The sequence below is a fragment of the Camelina sativa genome, chromosome 10, assembly GCF_030686135.1.
Source record: "Camelina sativa cultivar CO46 ecotype springtype chromosome 10, ASM3068613v1".
Lineage (NCBI taxonomy): Eukaryota > Viridiplantae > Streptophyta > Magnoliopsida > Brassicales > Brassicaceae > Camelina > Camelina sativa.
In genome coordinates, this window is record NC_141889.1 from 24,857,093 (window position 1) to 24,872,989 (window position 15,897).

Consider the following 15,897-nt stretch of genomic DNA (forward strand, 5'->3'; position numbering starts at 1 on the left):
ATGTATTATGTGCATTAATTTTTCAATTCGAAATTAATTGTTTACTAATTTTCTAAAAACTGATTTTTCATTAAAATTAAAACAATTAAATATATGATCTATAAATTTATATAACCCTCATACATTGTTGAAACATCTGCTTGTGACTTGTTAATTTTCTGTTCACCCGGAAATCATCACATTGCTGAAACAAGGGCTCGCTCGACTCACGAAACAAACACCTAAATAATTTGACTTGCAAAAAGTGAAGATTTGATGAACTCAATTAATAACGAAGCCAATATTAGGTGATGATGAGATGCAAGCAGTAGACTCTGGCGAGTACGACTACGCATGCCCCATAGTGAAATTCTTGATTAAATCGAATGACTATTGTTTTGGTTTGGTGTTACAAACAACCTCAATTTTTATCAACATTTTATAAATTGTACTTTGACCTAAAATCTACTTTCAATATCAATTAGAACTCCAATGTACAATACAAACAATCTACTCGAGCCACAACACCAAAAAAAAAAAAAAAAAAAGTTGTGTATTGACTCACAAGTCACAACACACGGGACATCTGATCAATCCATTCTCATTACAATATGGACATCTTTGAAATCCATACTCTGTAACTTGTTCACCTTCATAGTAGATTTTGCAGCTGCCTGAACATGTCTCACAAGGCACAAACCTAACATCTCCACAAGCCTCACATTCGATATCAAAACCTGTTAAGCCATCTTAGACCCTTTCGCAGCCTTTTATAATCATTTCAAGTGTCCCATTTTCATTCAATTTTTTAATCTCATCGACTCCCCCAAGAAAACTCTAGGTAAGGTTATTCCAACGCCATTCTCCAATTTATCCTCCAATAACTTCTTCAGCTCATCTTTGAAACCAGAATGCATCGATACATCGCGCTCATCGATCCTGATCCCTAAGCTTTTTAGTATGATCCGGACATGGCAGCAGTCCTCATATGTCTTCCTTATACCTCTAAGGCTTGTGAAATAAAGTATCACCTTTACTTTACCTAAAATCTTTCTTTCCAAGTTTCCTTCATCTGATGACCCGACTTGCGGATTCGTCTTCATCTCGGGAATGCGGATGTGAAAAGGATGCTCAGTTGGATCCAAATCATCACCAACTCTGCTATCAAACTTCACATTCTCATGAAACCTTGATTTTGGAAGATCAAATTCATGACTAGGTTGGATACGAACAACATCAAACGAGAAGCTCCTCAAGTGATTAGGTGATCGTAAAGGACTAACATCTTCAAGACCTTCCATCAACTCCCATGTATTGATCGTCTCTGGCTCTCCTGGAGGCGTCACAATCGGAGTTCTCGGAACAATCTTTGGGGTTCTCTCCTTTATCATACTTGACCAAACCTTGGCTTCAATAACCAAATCCGAAGAATTCTTCATCTTCTTCTCACCAGTTTCGTCGGAAACACGTTGCTTGTGAAAATGCCTGAAAGAAGAAGAATCGCAAAGACTAAGAGATCCAATGGTGGAGGAAGTGAGAGCCACCGTGTGATAGCTATCGCCGCTGTGTTGTGCCGGATGATGAACGTGCATTGAATAGCTCCGAGGTACAATCACCGGAGATAATCCTCCTCTGCAGTTACGGCAACGATTTCGATGCTTCGAGCTTGTACAACCCATTTTTAAATCAAATCAAATCTAAAACAGAGAAAAAGAAAAAAAATGTTTTGAGTTTTCAGACAAAATGGGTTTGCTAAATTCGATGAGATTCTGTAAGAACAATAGCAAAGATCTTGAAAAGAACAGAGCTTCTACTTTTGATTCTATGAAACAGATCGTAAAGGGAAAAAAAAAGAAAAAAGGTTTTAAGCTTTGAACCTATGAGTCTGATTCAGAGATCAAATCAGATCGTGGCAATGTGGTCTAAAGGGGAATCACCATGATGATTATGGTCTTCTTCGTTGTCATGTCCCACTTTTGTTTCTTAAAAGTTGTAGAGAGACCAAAGGCAAAATTTTGTGTAGTAAGTTAATTTAATTATTATTATTTTTTTTAATTGTAAGATTTGTATTTACAGAAAACAAAAAATTAATAAAATTTGAGTTCTGTGTTTGACGATGTGTCCTTATCTAAGTCGCGTGATCTACGCTTATCACAAGATTGAAACTTTTTTTCCTTCCTTAATTTAGGATATGTACTTTTTTTTTTCGTTCATGGTTTTTGAATTTTAAATATTTACGTTCTCTCTTTAATACCAATTTCATTTAACAAAAGTCATTTTTGATTAGTGAACTTTCTTTTGTAAAAAAATATACTTGAATCTAACTATTCAGAAAGTGGATTTATCACAACATTTATGGATTATTTTTATTAATTACCTATTACACTACAACTACTAGATATTGGATAAGCTTTTAAAACGCTTCTTCCCTCACTTTGATCAGGAAGCCAAGAAGGCCGTCCAAGTGAAAGGTAAAGTAACAATAAAAAGAAGAAAAAAAAAAAACCCCTATCATACATTAAATATTTTTGTACTTTCTCACACATGCAATCACACTCTATCTCTCAAACTCTATCTCACAAATAAGTCCTACACCTATTTCTTGTATACAAATAGTAAATGTACTACTTTACTTATTAGGTTTCAAAAATGTATTAAAATCCAACTCTCTACATAATATGTACATGTTCCTATATACAGTATATGCCTCAAACCAAATACACACACACGCACACCATACCATAAATTAACATCTAATTAATGTTTGTTTCTAAATGTGATCTTCATGTTAAAAACCTATCATGTCATGAATTGATCTGATAAATTAAAGTATACGTTACATAATAAAATCATGCTTAATGGTGAGAAATCAAAGTTAATGGCGGTTGGCTCGTCTCCGTCCAATGATATTTCAAGCTTATACGTTTTACTCTTTTGATTTGAAACTAGCTTAACAGTATTACTTAGTTTGTGACACGTAGAGACTAACTAATCTAACATTGTAAAACTTTAATTTGTATCAACAACATTACCATTTGAAATGATTTGTTGGTCAAGTGGTAAAAGAAACAGTTTCTTAAAAAAAAAAAAATCAAATGTTCAAGAAACAATATACATAACCATATATTAACCAGCTTTACATCTTACTAGGTATTAACCCGCGGAAAACCGCGGGCTGAACTTTTTTTTAATGGAAATTTATAATAATTTATTTTGTTATTATGTTATTTATAATAGTCTGTGATTAAAAATTTGTTTTGCTTATATTATAATTTTTGTATTTTAAAAATGTTTATTGAAAACCTTTCGATAAAACATTTGCATGTAATGAATAAATTTGTTTAAACCTTTGTCAATTAAATGCAATCCTTGCTATAGTTGTAAAGTAAGTAAAAAGATTAAACTAACATATAAAAAGAGCAACTAAATATGGCTAGTAAACGTTCTAAAAAACCTCTTTGAAAACAACATTCATTTATTTTTTCTGTGGTTTCCCTTTTCTTGTATGTAATAAGCACTTTCAAACCTACTTTTAATTTCACCCTAGACATAAGACATTGCCCCATAGAGTTGTCCATGAGAAAAAACCAGTCTTGGCAAATACAACCCTACAAAAGATAATCTCTGGTCTTGACTTTTGTTGTTGGTCATAGCAAAAGCAACTGACAAAGGAAATCGTCTTCAACGCATTTTGAAAGGCAACCTAGTGTCCGATAGCGATAATAGCATTCTAGGAATACGCACAATGTGACCAATTCTAGTTCCTGTAATGATCCTAGCTTCTATCATGATCAGCCATCTGAGTTATTTATAACCTAGTTCCATTCATCAACCCTCCATTTGGATCTATATTTACAACATTACCGGGAAACCTATCTGAAGTCTAAGACTATGATTTGGTAATCCCAATACTTTGATAGTATTCAAGAAATCTGGATTATACACTGAATTTTTTTTAGTTCTTTTGTCAGAAGGGTCAATTGAATCAGAATTTAGATAAACTCTCTTTTCACCTATAAGCAAAACCAGTAAACAAAACAAAAAAATAGAGGAAGAACAATCTTATTAGTTTAGTAAATGGATATTTTTTGGAAAGTATATTATTTATTTTTCTTCTTCTCTCTCTATTTGAAACTGAGTAATTCAAACAAATAAAATAAAAATAGGGAAAACTAACGAAAAAATGAAATTTCTTTGAAAAAAATTATCTGTATTTTTTTTTTTTAAAAATAAGTATTTAATATATTTAAATCTCAACTTAGTTTATTTTTGTAAAGAATAGTGGCTAAAAGATAAATATAGCTTTTTAAAATAGATACGAAACTATATCTATATTTTTTATTTTTAAAATGTATGGTGTTAAACGGAACTGTTATATATTTTATTCGATTAGATTTTTGATAAAAATTTGAACCCTGAAATTTTTTTTGATAAAATATTTAGTTGTATATTTTATTCCATTAGATTTTTAAAATCTTAGCTTTTATTTTTTTTTAAGTATGAATTAGTTTTGATTCTAATATATATTTTTTTTACTTTTCTAGTACTATTTTATTTGATGTTTCCCCGATTTTCGTTTTTTAATTAATTATATTTATTAAAATTAATTAATTAATTTTAATAAGTTTTTCTAATGGCAGTTGAATGTAATTTTTTACACATTTTAAGATTAGTTTCATATTTGTACTTCTCAATTAATATAGTAGGATATGAGCTTAATTTATGGTATAGCAAAACAGAAATTAAATGGTAACAAGGTTAAATTAACTATACGTAGTTTTCTCTTATGAGTAAAAGAGAAGTACAAACAGAATTGGGGTCCGGTCATAACAAGAAATTAACCCGAAATTAACACAATGGGATAACGGGTTGTTTATATCCGAAAACTCCAACTGGGTGATCCGAAATCTACAATAAATCATAAACATTAAACCTTAATTAAACATTGAGAGACGTGCTATTAAACAAATATCTTCAAAATAAATACGGAGTGTTTTACGTTTCCTATAATTTAGGAATCGCAATTACAATTATTGAGAGACGAAATAGTAATTCACACTTTACTCTCAAAGATATCCTATCTTAGCCAACTATATTTTCCCTAATCATATCCATAATTTTAGTCAACTAAAGTCTTCTACAATTCGTTTCGGAAAATAAGGAATCGCTAAAACATTCTACGATCTCATAACTTTACCAAATATATATCATCAAATAAACGATCCTTAATTTTAGTCAGCACAACCGGATTTTTAGTCCCGTAATTGGTCTCCAAAACCTGTATCTAAAAGTCAGTCCACTAAAATTACGGAAATTTGATTACCGAATTAATTAGTGAATCAATTATGATAATGTATTACGAGAACATATTTTACCTATAAATACTCATTACTCATGCACATAAACTTCATACCTTCCAACAAAATTTTTCAGCACATATCACTAAAGCTTACAAAATGGCTGCCAACTTAGCAATAACTGATCTTGCATCCATCAAGCCTTCAAAATCATCCATGGTTGGCAGCAGCTACTCTGGTGAGACCTTCGAGATGGTCCTAGCTGACGTCTATAAATACATATAGTCAGAGAATACGAAGTCTCATTCTTAAAAAACTATTCATTTCTGCTATTTTTTTGAGAAGGCTTTGTTTCCAGTATGGATAGTGGGAAAGAAGTGAAGAACATCGAAGATCCATTGCTTTCAGCTTGGTTCGATCTCAACAAATATTGTCCCGAAGCAAGAGCACTAACGTTTGAGGACATTCCATTGTATTTTACTTGGGATCCGAAAGAAAAAAGCTTCATAAGAAGGAAGAGAACAAATGGGAATAGAAGGATTTCGTATATTCCAAGTAAGTTTGATGGAAATTTCTGTTTGAAACTCCTTTTCCGTTTTCTAAAAGGACCAAAATGTGATGAAGATTTGAGGACTTATGATGGTGTCGTATATGACTCATACAAGGACGCATGTATGACCAGGGGATTACTTCAAGAATGATTATTCTTAATGTTTCTTTACTTAATAATAAAGATGTCAAAATTTCTATGCTTTATCATGTTTAAGTTGTTTAGTATTTCCATTTATGAAATGATAATGATATTAATAAAGGATAAGTTTCTTTTCAAATTAAGTTTGGCAATCAATTTATCTAATTTCATATATGCAACAACCAATCTACCCTACCAATATCTTAATATATAAAGTAGATGAGAATACTTACCATTATAAAATATGTTGGACAATGTCATCTCCAATCTAAGCTGTAGGGTTCCACGAAGATACCTGATATAATTACAGGTGTTTAGTACTACAGTTCAGTAATATCATGTAAAAATTGCGCAAACACTCCTAATTATATAATCGGGAATACTAAACCTCACATTTGCAGTACTGTATCTCCCTTTGTCCTTCCGTTTGATTACTATTCTTCACAATTGCACTGGAAAATTAGTACATATCAATCAGCACATACGAAACTAAAGCTAAGTATATATAGAATTTTATACCAACAAATAAGATTAATGTTTTGTGAGAGAAGTTGAAAACTAGATAAAATGAATACTAACAATTAGAAAAAAATCGTATAAAATATAGCTAAATTCAAACTTGATAGAAGTGATAGTGGTTTAATAATTCCAGAACTAGAAATCAACTTAACCAATTAACTAGAATTAATTTACAAGATTAGTTAAACCCACCATATAATCTGCCGTCTATGATGTCTCTGTCTTTGTCCGTCTGTTTTTATAGATCTCCTTCACAAATTTTACTGAAAAATTGGATAAGACAATTACAAATTAAAGCAAATGATACATATGAAATTTTCAGTGATTCTTAACATCGACTGCTATTTTTCTGATAGAATTGATAAAAATGGGTAAAATGAATTCTAATAATTACTCAAATTGCAAACAATAAAGCTAAATTCAAACCCATGAAGGTACTGATAGGGGTTTTATGTATCTTAATCAGAATCAACTTACCCAATTAACTAAGATAGATAAGGAGATTTCTAAAACCCACAATTGAATCCGCCGTGTAAGAAAACATTCAACGGCAAAATAGGTTTCTCCTTTCTCTTCGAATTGCAGATTTAGTTGTTCTTCAGTACGACTGGGTCTCCAAAATTGTAGAACAGAAAAGGGACTGGACTGTGTGATGGAAATAATCGGGGTTCAATCAATTCTCTCCAAAAGGATTAGAGATGGTGAAATGATTCGAGAAATTGAGACGGTGTAGAGCAGTCGATCGGTTCTTCTGGGGAGGGTGATCGGAAATTAATGTATGAAGCCCCGATTGTTTTTTTTTTGACGATTTCTAAATAACTATAAAACAAAACTTCGGCCCAACTAAGCCCAATCACAACATCAGATGCAATATATTGGTCCATTTTTAAAATATACATACTATATTATTATGTGGATGAATTGTATATTGTATCCCCCAAATGTTTTCTATGTAAAATCATAAATAAGACTAATATAGAGATACAACCATACTATACTATACTGTTATTTAAAATGAACACGTATATAAAATTTTCCCCCCTATTCTAATGAGACAGAACTCATTTTCTCTTGTTCAATCCACTAGACAATTTTAGATGTTCATAAATGTTAGTGTTGTTTGTTCATAGTGCCTGTGAATTGTGTGTATCAAATGGTGTCTCCACTTGTTAGTTATATTGTTAAAATGTTTTTACACACATGTTTCAACTTTAAAGATTTTTACAAAAACTTGTCACCACTTTAAAGATTTTTACACTTGTCACCACTTTAAAGATTTTTACAAACATGTTTCAACTTTCATCTGATCATGTTTTACTTCTTTCTAGGGACCCGAAATTGGCTGATGTCAAGTTTGCTCAAGCCAAGTATCTACTATCACGACTAGCTCAGTTCAAAACGCTAATATCAGATGAATTTGAGTGCACACCTTCGTTGCTACTAGCTGGTGACTTCAACTCAATTCCTGGAGATAAGGTTTGGTTTAGTTGCTTACATTGAGTTTCCCTAATTGTGCAATCTATTTTGCAAAAACAGTTTGGGTTTTTCTATCTCCTAACCATTCGTATTGGACCTAGATGTTATCTCTAATATTTTTCACCTAAAACACTTTTTTGAGCTTCAGCTTTTAGCTTCGTTGTTTGGTTACTGAAAAGATGAGATGCAGAACAAGGTAGCGAGAGATGAGGTGCAGAACAAGGTAGCGAGAGAGGAGACACGCCATCAACAAAAGCGTAAAGCTGTCCAGGTATGGCTTACCTGTGTTGAGAGCATCGACACACAATTTAATAATGTGCTTAGCTTAGTGCTAGTCCCGTTGAGCTTCAAAAGTTGTGTTTCTGTGGTTTTAAAGCTTAAACCAAACTTCGTGACACAACTAGAAGCTTTGAAAGATAATTAATCAAGTAATATTTAGTAATTAGTAAATACTAACTAGATATTAGAAGATTTAGTTGTTTAAATTTTGTACAAAAGCTGAAAACCCTAAATAGATTAGCATAATTCATTGCTTTGCTTGACACACGACTTCACGAGACACACCAAACCCTTTAAGTTTTGACACACGACTTTAGTCCTCAAAGTCTATCGTGATGGTAAGCTATATTGTTCCTTTTTGTATATTGTCAAAACCTCTTTTTCGTTTGGTCACGGTCAGTCTGTTTGATATCTCAGTTGATTTTTTTCTTTGTAAAGGATTCAAATGATTCTTATGATCTGAGATCAATAGACTTAGAGTCTCAAAGAGTAATTGATGCTGCAAATGCTGAAGAAGAACAGAATATGTTTGATGGAGCAGAGCCTTCTACAAGTCATAAGAGAGCATCAATTCATATTGATGTTGATGATGTTGAAAAGGACAAAGGAAAGACAACATCATCAGAACCGAAGAAGAGAAAGCAGAATAAGTTTGATGGAGAAAAATCTGGTAAAAGGGCTGCAATTTATATCGATGATGATGATGATGATCTACATGATAATGTCAAAGGAGATAAAGGAAAAGGGAAAGCAACATCAATAGAACCGACGAAGAGAAAGCAATATGCAGATTGCTGGGAGCATTTTACAGTGGTTAAGAAAACTATTAATGGAAATCTGCAAGAAAGAGCCGAATGTAATCACTGCAAGAGGGATTATGCCTACAGTTCACACAAGAACGATACACATTCTTACAAATCGTCATATGGAAACTTGTAAGGTTCGGCTTAGTAATGCTGATATTAGTAAGGTGATGTTCAACTCTGAAGCAAGATTACAAGCTAGGAAGATTGATCATATGGTTTTTCGTGAAATGGTATCTAAGTGTATCATTCAGCATGATCTGCCATTTACCTATGTTGAATATGAGAGAGTTAGATCAGTTTGGAAGTGTTTGAACGCAGATGTGAAGTTTATTAGCCGGAACACAACTGCAGCAGATGTTTACAAGTTCTATGAAAATGAGACAGAGAATTTAAAGAGAGAATTAGCTCACCTTCCAGGGAGGATTAGCTTCACTTCTGATTTGTGGACTGCAATCACTGATGAGGGTTACATGTGTCTAACAGCACATTATGTTGACATGAACTGGAAATTAAACAGCAAGATTATTGCGTTCTATGCTTTTCAGCCTCCACATTCAGGTATGCACATAGCAATGGAGATTTTAGAGAAGTGGAAGGATTGGGGAATTGAGAAAAAAGTGGTTTCCATCACGTTAGACAATGCTACTAACAATGACACAACACAAGAGATTCTGAAATCTCAGCTTATGTTGCGGAATGATTTGTTGTGTGGAGGAGACTATTTTCATGTGCGATGCGCATCACATATTCTCAACATCATTGTTCAGATTGGCCTGAAAGATATAGATGATACATTGGAAAAGATCAGAGAGAGTATCAAATATGTTCAAGCTTCTGAAAAACGTGAGATTTTGTTTGCAAAATGTGTTGAAGCTGTTGGTCTACAATTGAAAGAAGGCTTGATTATGGATGTGAGAACTAGATGGAACTCAACATACAAGATGCTTGATAGGGCTTTCAAGTATCGAGCTGCCTTTGGTAATCTCAAAGTCATTGATGGGAGAAACTACAAGTTTCACCCTACAGAAGCTGAATGACATCGATTGAAGCAGATTTGTGAGTTTTTGGAGCCTTTTGATGAAATCACTAATCTGATCTCAGGTTCAACATATTCAACTTCAAACTTGTATTTCATGCAAGTTTGGAAGATCAACAATTGGTTGATATCGAATTCACAGAATCAAGATGAAGTCATCATAAATATGATTGTCCCAAAGAGAGAAAGGTTTGATAAGTATTGGGAAGAGGTTAGTGATGTCTTTGCAATGACTACAGTGTTTGATCCAAGGTTGAAGTTAACACTTGTAAAATATTGTTTTGAAAAGAACGACAAGGGTTCTGCTGAGATAAAGATTAAACATTTTACGTGGTAAGCTTACTACTCTTTTTGAATCTTATGAGAATAAGTCCATTTTCACATCATCTTCTTCAGAGACACGTGAAACTAATCAGAAAACTGATGAGAATGAAGGAAAAAAAGGGAGTTTTGGCAACTATGATGTAAGTTCTCAGTCTCTTATGCTATTGGTTTTAATTTTTTTTTTTTGAGAAATGTGTATAGATGTCTAGATTTTTTTCTGGTTTAGTTACGGTTTTTTTTATATACATTTGCAGATTTTTTAAAAATGTTTTGGGTCTTGTTTTATACATTTGCAGAATTTTATAAACTTCCGCAAACAAACTGTTGTTACTAGTGGAAAGTCTTCCTTGGAAATGTATCTAGATGATCCACCTATAGACATGATAGAGTATGAGAGTTTGGATATTTTAAAATATTGGAAAGATAACTCTCAACGGTATGGAGAACTGGCGTCAATGGCTTGCGACCTCCTTAGTATATCAATAGTAGCATCTGAATCTTGTTTTAGTATTGGAACTCGAGTTTTGAACAAGTACATAAGCCGTCTTCTCCCAAAAAATGTTCAAGCACTAATATGTTGCCGTAATTGGTTAAAAGATTTTGAAGCATATGAAAATGGTAGGCAAACAATTTTCACAATTTGGTATTGATTGTGTAACTTTTAAGTGATATATATTTATCTTGATCTTCTATTACTTTGTCATATGTAGAGGAAGATGAAGAATTTGATGAAGATGAGACAATACCTTCTTTCCAATCAATTGTTGATGATGAAGCTTGATTTGGTTAATGAGACATCTTGACCTTGAGATTTATGTTTTCATCTTTCCATTTTAGTTTAATACTTTCAATTTAATACTTTCAGTTTAATACTTTCAGTTTACTATTTATTTGATTTAAATTTCAGTTTAAACATTTTCATTTGTTGTTTATGGTTCTACTTGTTTTGCTACGTTGATGTTAATCCGTAGAGGAAGTCTCAATGTTAACCCCTGAATTTTATCAAGACTAGTATATGACTTGGATTGTTTTTCTCCGTGTTGTGATGATTGAGTTGAAATGCGGTCCTGTATGAGTTTGTCGGTTTGTTTTACGTACGTATTGATATTGGATTATGTACTACTTTTGAGAGTTTCCTTACACTGTTACACATCTGAACTCTTGGAACGAAACACATATGAGAGTTTATAGTATATATTTCATTATGATCACTTGAAAATTACATAGCTCAAAAAAGTTAATAAAACAGAGAAGATATTATCAATCTTACGATACAAATGCATAATTGTTACATAGTTGCATATTTGTTGTTCACGGCATAGGGATGTCAAACGGACCGTATGGAGCTTGGTGGAGGAGAAGAAAAAATGCTCGTGGACATGTCTGTTTGTCCGCAAAACTAAGCAAAGCGGACATGGGCATTGATACATCGCCCGATGTCTATAACGGACTTGTCCGCAGTAAATCACTAAAAAGACGGGACCGTCACGATTAACCCGTTTGGGCGCGGACATACCCATTTGACATCTCTATATGGGTGTATTGGAGGATCTTAATTAATATTTTTTTCCCTTCTCTTTCTCTTTTTCGTATATTATGGAAAGCAAGGCTGACATAGTCTTTTTGATTTTTTGACTCTTTCTCTACAGTCAAAACGATCATGCTACGAGTCAAATTGTAACAAGAGACATAGTAGTTTGATTACTTATGTAAATTACCCCCACAATGATAAAATGGCTTGTGAGAGTCTAATGGAGAGGAGAAGAGTCCAATAAACCCTGGGTTATTTGTTGAAATTAAATAACCTAAATAAATATGCATGAAGTTGTAAAATATATCGGGAAATGGGAAAAAGATACCCAAGATTGTTTAAGTGGGCAAACGAAACTTCACGTTTATCTAGCAAAAAAAAGACACACACAAGTTACATGGACTGAGACATTATGAAACTAAAGAACGTTGGAAACATTCGTTTGTGTTTTTATTTTCCTCTTTTTTATCGATTTGAATTCAAATACCCTTACATTCTTTTTTTTTTGTCAACTGGAATTTTTATTAATCTACTTGTTGTGTAACCAAAAGTGAAATACAAAGCTAAAGCCGGCGTACGACATTGATGTCCCCAGAGTCAGTAAACCGGCGGACAACACTTATGTCCCCAGAGTCTAAAGATAGAACTACTAAACAGAAATTCTACAACCAAAAAAAAAGGAAACGATACCTTAAACTAAAAACAGAGATAACCGGCAATAAAACCTCAACAGAGACAATAGAACAAAGAAAATTAAGCACCCTTCTTCTGAAGAACCAGCGAATGAGATTTACCAAGGATGCCCATGGCCAAAACGAAGTAACATTTACCATCTCCTATCATGTTCCCAGAGTCTAAAAACAAAGGTAACCGGCAATAAAACCTCAAGAGAGTCAGTAGAACAAAGAAAATAAAGCACCCTTCTTTTGAAGCACCAGCGAATGAGATTTACCAAGGATGTCCATGGCCAAACCGAAGTAACATCTACTACCTCCTATCATGTTGAGAGCCGATCTCTCAAGAATTCATAAACCGGCAAGCAACTCGCTTCCGGACGCGACGACGACCCTTACATTCAAATTCTTAAATCCCAAAGTTGATTTTGCAGATGATTTTCTAGCATGGTGGTAGTTTTGTTTCCCCTTCTTCATTTATATTGGCATTCTTTTAGAACCGAAGAGATCAAAACTTAACTCATATACGAAGCAAGACTGAGGCACGTCTGGACGTTATAGACCGCCGAAAAATGTAGCGATTAATTTTTTGATCCAACGACTACAAAAGAACAATATTTGATCACTATGGAATGTTGTTGTCAGAGCCATCACTAACAATTAAAAATTATTTTAAGTTTGAGAATCCAACTTGCCACCTATCACTCCTCCACCTAGCACTTAACTAATATAACTAAAAGAGATTTTTGACAAAAATAGGGCCAAAAAATTTGTACGTAAAACCGGGCCGCAAGCACATGCTTCATCAGCTTGTGGCTTGGGCCAGCTCTGGTTGTTGTCATTGATCGATGTTGGTAATTAACGACTGACAAACGAACATGGATCTATTGTGATAAGCTGACCACTAAGGCCAGGTAAGTGCCTCTACTTGATTTCTTGGTTAATCTTTGTGTTTGTTCCAAAATGTTCAATTTCTAGAAAGTAATTATTTGGGCTACAACTACCCAAATTGTCTCCTTATTGCTAGTCAACCGCAACAATCCACCAGCAATCTCCATTTTCACCATACCATGTCCCATTCGGGTTAAGACAACTTCAAATTATAACAGCCTATCTTCACCGTCACGACACTTTTTTTTAATCATCTGTAACGCTTACATACAATACTCTGTAGAAGTTCATATTCTACATTAATGTGTGGTGTCCTCCCACACTGCTCTTTTCCACTTCCTCCGCTGCAATTCCTTTTTGTGCTCTCCAAACACTAGAATAACCTTGAATAGTGATCTTTATACAATACTTCATCTTTAAACTTTGTGGTCCCCTCAAAGAATGTCCTTCCACAATATTTTGTCAAATGTCCATTTGAATTTTATAAGCTAATATCCCACACCTTCGTCCACTCTAACAACACGTACTTCCATGTGACTCGAGTAATTGGTTTAGCCATACTAGCATATCATCTACCAAACTTCTGTTTGTGATCTACTACTCCAGGAAAACTACCAAAAACTATCGACCTTAATAGTGTTTGTGGTCCTCAACATTAACTTCTCCATGTCAACTTACATTCCAATTTTTAGAAACAATTGCCACACTCCTTCGCCTATGTAGGTTCCAATTAGTTGAGTAGTTTGTTTAACCTTACTGTATGTTGCACGTGTATACATTCTTACCAACACCATATCGACTTATATGGTGTTATCATCCATATGAGATTCCTTCCCATTTTTTTTTCCCTTTCATCTACAAGTTATAAGGCTGCTTTCTATGTCATTTATCAATTAATGTCGCCACACATATCTTAGGGTGTTCCGTCTCTCTTAACAAAAATTACTATATTTTCCTGACTATCCTGACAAACTGATCTTCACTTGGACTTCTTACTCTCTCTTTTAAGCTTACAGATAAAAGCCTCAAATTTTCTATACAAAAACCAGAAGATGCAATAAAGACTCCCTAAAATAATAAACCAACACGCAATAGATAATTCACTCAAAGAAATAATGCAACACTCAATTTCAATCAAAGCAAGCAAAGCACACAAAAATAAAACACAGTCCAAGTCTTCGTCTTCGTCTTCTTCATCACCAACCTTCCCCACTAGAGGAATTATCCCTGGTACTCTCGCACGATATTGACTCCTAACCTTTCCTCTTTAAAAAAAACATTCATTACACACTTTTGGCTTCACGCGCATTTGCGGTTCAGGTTTTTACACCGCTTTTGAGGATTGATTTCCACTCACCACAAAATCGAGCTTAAGATTAGAATCCTACTAACTTTCACAAAATAAAAGTCAAGAACAAGTTTGTACAAGACAAAACTGGTTTCCGGAAACTTTCTTTGAAAACAATTTTTTTTTTTAAACAAAAATCATTTTTGAAATCTTAACCCTCCGGGTCAGCACCGGAGTGGCCTTAACCGGCTGTGATACCAAAATAATTAAACGTTGGGAAAAGTATAAAATAATTCATTGGTGCTAATCAAGTCTTTTATGCTTTGCTGATGAGTGATGAGTGTGTTACCGATCGTGATGAGATCGATGAAGAACGCTATGAGATTCTTAGGTCCGATTGAGTCTTTAAAAGGTGCTCATATTTAGGTCTCGATTCGGGGTTATGTATTTGTAATCGGTGTTTGTTGAAGTGATAACGAGGTTAAGCTTTTTCAAAACCTAACAAGAACCTAAGATCATCTCCACTCCAATAACCCTCTTAAGTTGCTCAAATATTAATTAATCATATAATTAATATTAAACTAATTAAAGCAACCCACTTAAAACTTAAACAAAATCATCCCTCCACTAGAGAATCCCAAAGAAGGTTGCTCAATGATTTAAATAATATTTTTTTTAATTTTTGTTGATTAATTATCAAATTTTAATAATCTAAAATGATAAAACAATTATTTATACTATTTATATTACATAAAATAGAAAACAATAAAATTTTCCAAAATTCAGAACATTAAACATATTTTCCAAAATTCGGAATAAGATTTATTGTTGGATTGCACCAATTTTTTGCCAGATATGCTCAATCAAGTCTTTTTTCAAACGATCATGCATTTGTACAAAGGAGATATACTTTTTTCAAAGTGATGATCACAGGATTCACAAAGACAGGATTATAACACTGTAATAGTGTAATATATATAGGGGTTGATCCAACACAAGACCTAATACAAGACTGAAGCTAATCGAGAGCAATTGGGTTTTCCATTAGCAATCAAGTCTAATTAATTACTTCACTAATCATCGTAGCATAATTAACTTCCACTGGC

The 15,897-nt window shown here is 33.4% G+C and overlaps 1 pseudogene across 1 annotated transcript; it reads right to left on the minus strand.

Annotated features, from left to right (window-relative positions):
- Positions 1–404: 404 nt before the first annotated feature.
- LOC104720617 (uncharacterized protein At5g39865 pseudogene) lies at positions 405–1,990 on the minus strand (annotated as a pseudogene). Its single transcript, XR_015568151.1, has 2 exons — positions 1,857–1,990; positions 405–1,676 (listed from the first exon to the last, which is right to left on the minus strand). The product of XR_015568151.1 is annotated as an uncharacterized protein At5g39865 pseudogene (transcript).
- Positions 1,991–15,897: the final 13,907 nt, after the last annotated feature.